Source organism: Poecilia latipinna, unplaced genomic scaffold (genome assembly GCF_001443285.1).
Source record: "Poecilia latipinna isolate Pla-1442-1.1 unplaced genomic scaffold, P_latipinna-1.0 Scaffold4247, whole genome shotgun sequence".
In the NCBI taxonomy this organism is placed as follows: Eukaryota; Metazoa; Chordata; class Actinopteri; order Cyprinodontiformes; family Poeciliidae; genus Poecilia; species Poecilia latipinna.
The window spans coordinates 14,091-25,145 of record NW_015116863.1 but is presented as its reverse complement, the minus strand read 5'-3'; the positions used below and the strand labels follow the sequence as shown (position 1 = coordinate 25,145).

The 11,055-nt window shown below is 38.4% G+C and overlaps 1 long non-coding RNA gene across 1 annotated transcript; it reads left to right on the top strand.

The window, feature by feature from the left end:
- Positions 1-1,331: 1,331 nt before the first annotated feature.
- LOC106942397 (uncharacterized) lies at positions 1,332-10,825 on the top strand. The gene is made up of 2 exons (XR_001423623.1): positions 1,332-1,564; positions 10,241-10,825. It is a non-coding gene; the product is annotated as an uncharacterized LOC106942397 (long non-coding RNA).
- The last annotated feature ends 230 nt before the right edge of the window (positions 10,826-11,055 follow it).

Here is an 11,055-nt window from a genome sequence, read left to right as displayed (position 1 = left end):
AGGAAAAGATTTGTAACTTTTAAGTTAGAGTGTATTTAGAGGACACTGTAAAAAGAGTGCAAACTAAGAAAGTTTACAAATATTTTTCCAACCCAAAATATTTAGGTTGGAACTATTTAAAAGTTTGGGTTGACTTCCTGTAGAATTAAGTCAAAGAGACTTTAAATGTTTATTAGAACAAAATAAATGATTTGAGTAAGAGTGACTTAAATTTGTCATGTTAAACCCCCTTATGAATTAAATTATAAAAACTTAGCAAATTGAGATGGAAGGACTTAGTGAATTGAGTTGGATGATCATAATAAATTGAGTTGGTCAGACATAAACTGGCATTGAACTCAAATGTTTTAAGTAAAGTCAAAGTGAAAAGTTCCTTTAGGTTAAAGATTTGTAAGTTTTGAGTTAAATGAACACAAAAAAGTAAGTTGTCATAGCAAAAGCAAAAGAATTAAGTGAAAATTTTATATTTATATTTATTAATTTTTTTTTCCTCACTTATATGAATTATTGCAATTTTGGTCCTTAAAATGCCAAAATTTCCACTTAACTTTATATTTTGGTCCGTCTGATGATGTCATTTTAAAATATTGATTGATAATTTGATCAGTTACTCAGTTGCTGGAGTAGAATTTTTTTTTTTTTTTTTTTACCAAATACTTCTTTACTCTTACTTGAGTAATTTCTTGGATGGCCACTTTTTACTTTTACTTAAGTAAAAAGATGTCAAAGTATCACTATTCTCTACTCTAATTACTCCAATTGGAGCACCCCTATTTAAATGCTGCTAAAATGACTAGAGGTGAATTTCCTTCCTTTTCTCAACTTCAGATAAATGAACATTTAATGTATCGTGTTTCTTTTCTTCTTCTTATCAGACTCGTTGTGTTTTTCCAGTGGGAAACTCTCTGCCTCTCCGCATGCAGCGGGGCCTTCAGCTCCGTCATTTGTTTGCTATTTGCGATGGAGCATTCCCCCCCAGCCCCCTTCGGAAAGTCCAGGATGACATCATGCTTGGAGGCAGTGGCGCAACTATTATTCAGGTGGATGCGAAAACATAAGTCGGCGCCCCCCCATCTCCCCCTCTCACCCGGAGGAAGGTTGAAGGAGCGTGGAAAACATACGCTCGCTCCCCCCGCCACCCCCGAGACGAAGTTACGTGAAGTGTAAAACTCCCTACATTTACCACGTCACATGCGCGAGGTGAAGGAGCGTAAGGCGCACTGAAGTGTATGGGAAAACATAATCGGCGCGCCACCCCCTCCAGACGGGGTTTTGACGCCCCCTCTGGTGCTGCGCCCCTATGCGTTGCATGCGCTGCATACCCCCTTTTTGCGCCACTGCTTGGAGGAGGATACGTTTCGCATCGAAAGTGAAAATAAAGATGTGATTTACTAAAGGAGAAAGTGTAGGCGTGTCAGTGAGGCGGAGCAGACTGCGGACTGCGGACTGCGGGCTGCAGCACAGCAGGCTCCCCTGGATTCTGAATGTTTTCTATGAAACGTGACTGATCGGAAAGTCTGGAAGCAGAGAAACTTTACGACATCGATCCGCTTCTTTATCTGTGGTAAGTGATGGTTATGTTCTGGAGAGATTCTGAAAATTTTCTGTATGCGCGTGTTTGTAGGATTGGATACATAATAACAATAATAATAGTTTGGAAAAACAAGAAGATGCCTGCATCTAGCAAATGCGAGTTAGACTGAACATTTGTTTTGCATGAAACTACAGAAACGTACTTCTGCTCTGTAAGCAGCCCACACACGGTGTGACTTTGGACGTTTCGCTCTGCAGGGAGCAGCGGGGAAATGAGCAGCTAGTGGAAGCGATTAATGAGACATGTGTTTGTAAACTTCTGTTAAACATGTTGATCGATTCCATGTTTCATTTTTTTTTCCTGCTGCAGAAAACGGGATCATGATCTTTTGGTGGCAGTGGTTATTATTATGTTTCTAAAAATGGAAATACTTGTTCATGATTCAGCTATTTTGTTTTCTCTTTACAAATACTTCGTGGTATTTCTTTTGGGGGGTTGGAGAGGAAGGCGCTTTGACGCAGTTTTTAGTTAGTGGAACAGAAAAAAAATATTTTATATTTTAAAAAAATCTAAAATGTAATTAAATAGAAGGTTTGTGTTTATCTGTGGTGCTGATCTCAGGTTTAAATCCTGATTTCTTTCTTCTTCTTTTTATATCAAAATGAGCCGATAGAGTGAAAGAAACGGGTATTTTTACATAAAGGCCTGGAGGCTTCATTAACATTAGAGGATGGGGAGGTGGGCAGAGGACACCAGAAATTAAAAGTAAAAGTAACAGTACAAAAGATGTAATCAAGTAAAAGTAAAAGTATTCTATAAAAAAAGGCGACTCAGCTACTCAGACAGTAACAGATCGTCAGATGGAGAAAATTTAAATTTTATTTTCAAACTCTGGTGTTTTAAAGAAGAAAACATTTTAAAAAATCCTTACAAATAATTAAAAGATAAAATCAGGCAGAAAAAAAACTTTTCCAATCAATTTTTTGCGCTAAAAGTTAAGAAACTGACAGAGCAGGTCATGTATGTTAGAACAGGGCAAACCACTTCAGGTGACAATCTTTGTTTCAGCAGGTAGAAAACGTCCGAACAACAAAGCTGGTGTACAAACAGGAAGTCTCACTTCGACACAAACTGTGTCTGGTGCTTTTATGATTAACGCAGACTTACTCTGCATTTATTGAAGTTGCTCACATTGGGCAGAGCATTCAGACTTTCAACTCAATTAAGAGTATTGGTACTTCATATTAATGTGACTCAAGTGACAGTAAAACATAAAATGTAGTAAATCTATTCCTAAAAGTAATGTGGGTTTGAGGTGTCAAATTACATGTTGAGAATATGTACATACAGTAAAGTCCTGGGCATTTTATGAGACCAATAATAAATAAAACTATAACCAACAATGGGTCACATAAAAAAAAATTAACAGCAAAGCAGTGATTATTAAAATATTCAGTAAGCCAGTGGAGGGTGTAACCCTCCCTTCTTGCCTCATGACTGCTTATCCTTCATGGGTTTAGATAATGGATGGATGGATGTACAAATAAACAGAAAAATTAATGAAAAACATAGAGCACCAAATTCCTCATCTCCTGCCGAGCCATAGGTGGCACAATTGCTTAACTTACACATTGACTTGTCCTTGATCTTCCCATTAGCTCCTGCTGCTCTGCAACTGTTTGATGAATCTATTTTACAATCTGCTTTCAAATCTCCAGTAAATACTTACACTCCTGCTGTTTTGCTGCTGCAGCCGGTGTTTGTGTTTGACGGTCAGTTTTTAAGCTGTGCACTGACGATCCGCTTAGACTGCCTGAGTCATCAGCATTAGATATGAGACCTGGGCATGACTCCAGGTTGGTGATGACATTTCAAAGCTGATTCCAAAGACATAAGATTTTTATTTGTCATTATGTTCCCAGAATATGATGAAATTGGAGTGGCACCCTCAGTGATGAATAAATAAATAAAGTCTCAATCAATCCTCAGGGTGCAGTATAAGGGTGTGGTGTGTCTGCAGGGGGGGCAGAGAGGATGGAAGGTGGACAGAATGATTCTATAGTTTCCTGAGGAAGAAGAGTCTTTGTTGGGTCTTCCTCAGAAAAGTGGTTTTCAGTGGTCAGGTCAGTTTGTTGATGTCAATTTCCTGAGCAAATGAATTGTTGATGGTGTTTACTGTGATGCCGTGTTTGGCGCCGATGTAGGCAGAAAACAGTGGAGGAGTCCATTTAAGGCCAAAAAAAACAAAAAAAATCAGAAATTTGAATGGGGGGAAAAATCTTTGAAATTTAGGAGTTGGTAGAGTTGAAAACTTGCTTGAAAAAAACTCAGAAATTTTAAGATTAAATTCAGAACATTTTTTTAGAGAAAAAACTCTAAAGACTTTTTACTTTAAAACTCTGGAATTTCCAAGTGTTTTTTTCTAGAAACTTTGAAATCAAATCTCAACATTTCTGAGTTTTTACTTCTCTTTCTTTTCTATCTACAACGGCCCTAATACTCACTCATAGCTTCTTAATTTCCCCCTTGTATGTTCGGTTTCTTGTTTGAGTTTACGTCTCTTAGTTTATTGCCAACCCTTCCCTCCTGTGTGATCTTTAACTCCTGGTTCATTTCCCGTTGGGTTGATTAGTCTCTCCCCTCAGTTTCCCCACTTTCACTTTGTGACAGCTGTTCCACATTTCCTCTTGTTTGCTTCCTTTGTCATTTTCAACTCCTGCTTCAGTTTACAAGCTGCTGGTTTTTGCTGTTCAATGCAGGATTCTTCCCTTCCTGCTTTTTACCACCTTGAGACAAGTCTTATAAGTTTTCCCTCTTTTTTTTTTAACTTAAAGCTTGTGCATAAGAACACATTCCTCATGCTCATGTAAAAGTGCTGAAGTTTCCCAATTCTGCTGTGAACTGGACCTTGGGTTGTGAATACTAATGTGACAAAAACAAAAGGCTTGGAATGTTGGCGTAACGATGAGTCAGGGGCAAATTGTTGGATTTGTTTGCTGATGGTGAGACTGGAGATATAGTTGGTTGGCCTGAATTTGTCTCTTGACAGTTGATACCAGTTTCCTGAAAAGGTTTATACAATATTTTAAGTCTACAAGCTTTTCTGTTGTCTTTGCAAATCTTTTTTTTTTTTTTGCATTAATTTATACAGGAAATAGATGTAATTTAGCACAGAAGATGTTCTGAGTCTGAAGTCCAATATGTGACTAGCAGAACAGATAAAAATAAAATATTGCGGGTGGATGATATCCATGATGCAGAAACACTGATTTATGCTACTTATTTTGATTTTACTGTAAAAATACTTAATGATTTTTGATAACAGTGATGAATTTAAGCATGGTGGTAATTATGTTAGAAACATTTAATCTCAATTTAGAGATTAAATGTTTCTGACATAATTAAATTGATGTAATAATCAATTTACCATTAACAATAAGGCAAAAAAAAAAACCCCAAAACATATACGGTACAACATGGGATGTATTAAAATTCAAAATTACTTTAATGATCCCAAAGTGAAATTAAAACTCCAGTGGTATCTGTGGCTGCGATTCAATTACAAATGTTGAAAAAACGCAATTTTGCAATAAATCATTAAAAATCACAGCACGTAAAACGTTACTTGATATATTCAGCCATGGCGCTAGCACTCATCATCTATCAGCCAACCAGAGGAGATGTTGGCGTCTCATCTCAGCGTTGGAGCGACAAGCCCAGCCTACTTGGGAAATTGTTCTCGGTGATTTTATGTATGACTTGTGGATTCGACGCGTTGAAATGACGTGTTGAATCCACACAAATCTTTATGAAGTGTTTGATGCTGTGAGCGTTGCACATTGTCTGAAAAACACACACAATCCATCATCCTCCGACCACTTCCTGTTGTCTTCTTTGTCGTTTCTGCCTGTAGCAACATCCGTCTGTTGATCACCATTGCAGTTCAGCAAAATACATCTATTATATTTGAAAAATCACATTATCCTAGTTTTTTTTTTTTTTTTTTTTTTTTTAAATTGGCGTGTTTCCATTTAGCAAATTTGTTTAATTCAGTTGCGTTCAGTCAAATAATAATAAAAATCAGTTTGGCCCCATTAGCCGTCATGAGGTCACTGGTGTCCATTGGATAACACATAAGCATTTCCCGGGTGGCAGTTAAGGGTTTAATAAAATGGAAGATGAAAACCCCATATTACTGGTATAAAGTTAGACGGTAATGGCAACAGTTTACATCTAATCTTCACTTTGTGAAGCCCTTGCATGCGGATAAGGGGACAGGGCATTGACTGAGCCGGGCTCAGGAAGCAGGAGAGGAAAGCAGTCGGAGACAAAGTGTCACGTTAGGCCTCATATGAGACAAGCTGGACTTCAGGACCAGCTCACATGTTCAGACCAGGATTCAGAAACACAGAGAGGAGTTTTCTGTTTTTTCTGCTTTAATCCAGCAGCCAGCTATAAGCTCACGACAATGGGACTTGCTGTGCTTTATGGGAAGTCCAAGGGAAATGACATGCAGATATGTTGATATAGAAACTCATAAACAATGAGGGGAGCGGGAGTGAGATAATAAAGTGGAATTTCCACGTTACTGAATGCTGAACTGGATAATTAGGTCACTGGGACTGACAGAAGAACTCATCACAGATTAATTTTGTGCAAACTCAGATAGTGTGAGGATTTGGTTTTCTGTGTGTTAATTGGTTCTGATGGGTATTTTTTCCTTTCAAACCTTCATTAAAAGAACCACAGACAATGCATATGAATTTTATGACCAAGCTTTTGCAAAAGGAGAAGTCTCAGAAAACTGCTCCTCCGAGCTGTTCACTGAGCGTTCTAAAGACCTTTGGTTATAGCTTGTCTTTTATTATCAAGCAAAAAGAGGGGGGATAGGTAAGGAAGACAACAGAGACAAAATACTACTGCACACAGACAGTTTCTAAGGTAGGGAGTATTCTGGTTGATAAGGAGGCAGCTGTGGAAACATAATTTAAGGTCTGGGAAACACACAGTTAACTGTTTCACATGAAGACGAACAGGCAGATGTGACCTCCAGGTCAGTTTATACACACATAAGGAAGAGAACACTTTAAACTGAAAATCACAATAATACTGAACATTAGACTGAATATGAACTAAAGTAATAACAAAATGATAATACCAAAAAATCTCTAACAGGTTCCTGTGTTGTCTCATCTACCCCTTGATAGTTTATAGCTGTCCTTTGTTTTCCATGATTATCTCCCTGTTGACTGTGACTGTATCTCCCTGTTGACTGTGACTGTGTTTCCCTGTTGACTGTGACTGTGTTTCCCTGTCGTCCTAGTCTAAAGTCGTAAGTCGTCTACTCTGCCCTTGTTCAATCGAGTTAGTCCACTAGTTGCTGCCAGTGTCTGAGCTCTTTGCCTTATTGTTGGGTTGTTTTTGGTTTTCTTTGGACAGCCTCGGTCCATCCTCACCACTCTACACCACATTTCATGATAGATGGTAAAAACTCAACTGCTCTGGTTAGCTGGCGGTTACAGCTACAAATCGGCAAATATTTACTCTAAATCAGGTAATTTGATTCATATTTATGTAATCCACATATTAGGAATAATACCTGCACTATTTTCACTGGATGGATACAGTTACATAGAAGTACAGAAACAGTTTTCACATGTATTGAGGTCTGTGGTAGGAATTTCCTCCTTGGTAGCTGACACCCCCTCCCCACACACTGACAGTCTTGTATAAGAAAATAAATCTCATGTGACATGCCGTACAAATCTACTGACACTTCTTTGGACTTAACTTTTTTGTCAAAATGCTTCAGTGTATTAAGTTTTACAGACAAACGATTGTTGAGGCAGAAGGACAGAAACCTGATGGTGATCAGATTCTTTTCTAAATAAAAATATGAAAACGTGATACATTTTAGTCCATGAGCCAGACCAATTTTTTTGGATGCATGTCTCTAGTTAATATTTTGGTCTGATAGCCTTTCCAAAAGCTTTTAGCTCATGAAGTAAGCTACCCCTTTGGATAAATTCTGTTTTTTGAGACTGGGGTATGTCTGGTTTAGGTTCATGGTATAGATATTTGTCACATGGTTTAATACAATGTTTGGTGCCATCTTAAAGAGAACATTCTTGGCTTTCATTTAAGTCATGTCTTGAGTTTCTCTGACCAACACAGAAGTCACTGGAGCTCTTCAAGGCAAAAGTCATACGTGTTTTTTTCGCTATTTTTCCGAAACTCAATACCTTTCTTTTAGCTTTATTGTATAAAGGGACACAACAGTGAACGACTGCAATACTCAACAGTTTGCCACAGTTCCCGCACACACAAGGGTTAATCCAAACCACAGATTGGCCACTGAGGCAGGTCAAAGGTTAACATAGCTACAGCCAGGTATGCTTGATTTTACTGTTTTGTAATTATGAATTATTTTCTATACTTTTCTTAAAATTCCAGAATTTCCCCACAACTTTATATTTGGATGAGTTTGATGATGCAGTTTTTAAATATGGAACGGTTTTTGTTTTGATGTTTACTCAGTAAAGGGTCGCCGTTTTACCAAATATTTTTATTTTTTTTTTTTGCTTTTACTTGAGTAAAAATATGTGTGTATGTGTGTGTTGTATTGGTGTGGTAATTTGGTCCTTCCATCCACCTTTTCTCCTTCTGAAAATAATCCTCGTCTTGAACGTTGAATGTACTGGGCGACGCCATTTCCATTTCTGCAGACGAATCCCTTGTGCCGTGAAGTGGAGTTCTGTGGTGGTGAGGACAGTTGAGTGCAAAATGATGGCTTTAATGACGAATACAGAAATCCAGGCAGCACAGGTCAGCACATACTTTTTGGTAAGGTGGTCCATGCAAACGTAACTCTGTATAAACATCTCAGGGTTCTCGAACAAATTAAATTTGACAGGAATGTTATGTTTGGAAGCCAGGACGAGGTAGAAGCATGACAAGACAAAGAACTCTTCTTAACAGTGTTTATTCTTAACTTGCTCAGCAGTACAGCAACGTCAGGTATTTCTTTCCTCCATCTTAGCTCTTCTTCTCTCTACAATCAGTACTATCCTCGCACACCACTTAGTGGTAGACACAACAAGTAACCTACTCAGAAATCGTTGGCAGGGAAGCGTGTTTAGCATTTATACAAGCATTGCATCAGTGTTTCTGTCAACGACACCATCTGTTTCCAACTGAGAGCTGTAATTCTTGTGGCTTCACTGCAGAAATCACAGATCAATCTGAGTATTGTTTTATCGAATAGATTTGTGGTGCACATTAGTGAGCAGTGGTCTTTGTCACTAGGAGACAGATGTGTCAGGCAAGTCGGCTAACTGTGTATGTATGAAGCCAGACTTTGGTTCTGACCAATAAGGTCATATAAGGACCAATAAGCTTTATTACAAGCCTTTTCTTGTAATGCTGACATATGCAGGTCGGTAAGATCTGCATGATCAGCAAGTAAGTCTTGTCTTTGGGTGTTAGAGTGACTGACTTCTGTTTTCTGCTGCACGCACGGCTCAGACGCTTCCTCTGCTGCTCTGCTGTTTTGTTTCTAGAAACCACAGGTTGTGTAAGAAACTGATCTGGGTTTTGTTCTCCTTGAGTAAATCTTTGTCCAGAACATTTCCTTGTTAGATCGCATGATGAGAAATCAGAGCTTTCCAGGTCATGCGTCCTAAGGTCTCGAAAGCCATTTCCGTCCCCCCGGCCTTTAAAAGCTGAAGAATGTAACTTTTACAAAAATAATGTTTTTTTTTCTATAATTGTTAATACCATGGAAAACCTGTAGTGACAGTACAATAAGAGACAGATTATCTGTGAAAGAAAAACAAGCCGGGGGTTTTAGCGCTGTCAATCATCTTCGTGTATGTGTTGCTAAATGTGTTGATGGCAGAGAAAAAGCTTAATGCTCCAGAAAAAAAAAGTTTATCTGCCGTCATCAACATACATGCTAAGTAGTCTTAGCATTCCTGACAGGCTATGTTAATAATTTAAACAGATATGTAAGAAAAATACCTTTAAGTACCATGGCTTTCCGTTCAGATTGGGATAACGTGTTTCCCGTTCAGTGTCTTCCTAAAAATATAAACTACTTAAATCATGGAAAATAACTGATTGAAATTACGGTGTTGATTTGTGTTTTTTCTGTTTGAAACTTACATTTAAATTGGTTTAAAGAAATGAACTGCATTTAAGAGTACAATAGAAACAGCCTTTTGTTGTGTCAGAGCGGACATTCAGGAGCAACAGCATCATCAGGATGTGGAGGTTCACAAAAAAGTTCCAAAAGTGTTGAAAATGTATTTAAAAAAATAGACAAACTATAATAATGGTAATATACTGTGCAAGATTAGAATGTAATTAAAAAGAAATGTCTATAATGTGCATGTGAACATTAAGACATTTACAGTGAAGCATATCAGAAAAACCGACATGCAATAACAGCAGAAATGTTCTCCGAAATGAGTGAAAACAGAGGAAATCACTGCAAACACCGTTAATGTAAGTAAACACTTACTAATCATGTTGGGAGCAGTGATAATGGTAGGGTTTTTTTGTTCAGTCTAACAGACAGAAACAATGTTATCTGGTGAAATCAATCTTCAATAGCATGTCCACTATTACTGTGGTACTTTGACCTCTACCCTCTACTGCCAAAACACATTCACCTCAGCGTTCTCATGTTCCGATCTTAATCTACAGACAGGAGGCAGCTCCACCCACAGCTCCACCCTCTGCACTGGTATGTTGACGTGTTGGGATGTTACAGTGTGTGGTCCCTAAATTCACAAAGTCAAAATGAAATCAGGCAAATTTTCTGAAATGCTGTTTCTGCACAGCAGGAGCCTCCTCTGTGGTGAACTTCAGACTGGGCACAGCCATGCCAGGAACATTCCTCTTTCCTACTGACTACCAAACCGGACACGGACACGTACACACACTTCATCTCTTGGGAGTCGGTGTTTCCATTCCATGTACAGTGACATCAATGAGGACCAGCTGCTCAGTCAAAGTAAACCATTATATTAAACTCTGTACACCCATTATTATTGTCTAAACCGTCTGCAATTCCACACGAAGTCACAGTGTGGGAAGTGAAATACCTCTGCTCAGTCAAGAGCTCAGTCAAGAGCGGTGGATTTGTAGATGGAGCCTACAAATCCACTGTAGCTCATCTGTGATTTTATGGATTCTTGTAGTTTTTGGATTTCACTCTGTTTGCCTATTTGCCACACTTAATCATTTCAGATCATCAAACAAACATTAGTATCAGACCAAAAAAAAAAAGCACTTTTAGCGGATGAAAAGCTTTTTGAAGCAAAAGCCCAAACTACCGTGGAGCTCCAGAGGAGGTTAACAGGAGAGGGACCGACTGGACGAGCTTTTACTTTAAAATAAATACATAAACAAATCCATCCATCCATTTTCTAACACTCTTGTCCCTTAGTGAGGTCAGGAGGTGCTGGTGCCTATCTCCAGCTAATATTCCGGGCAAGAGGCGGGGTCATCCTGGACAG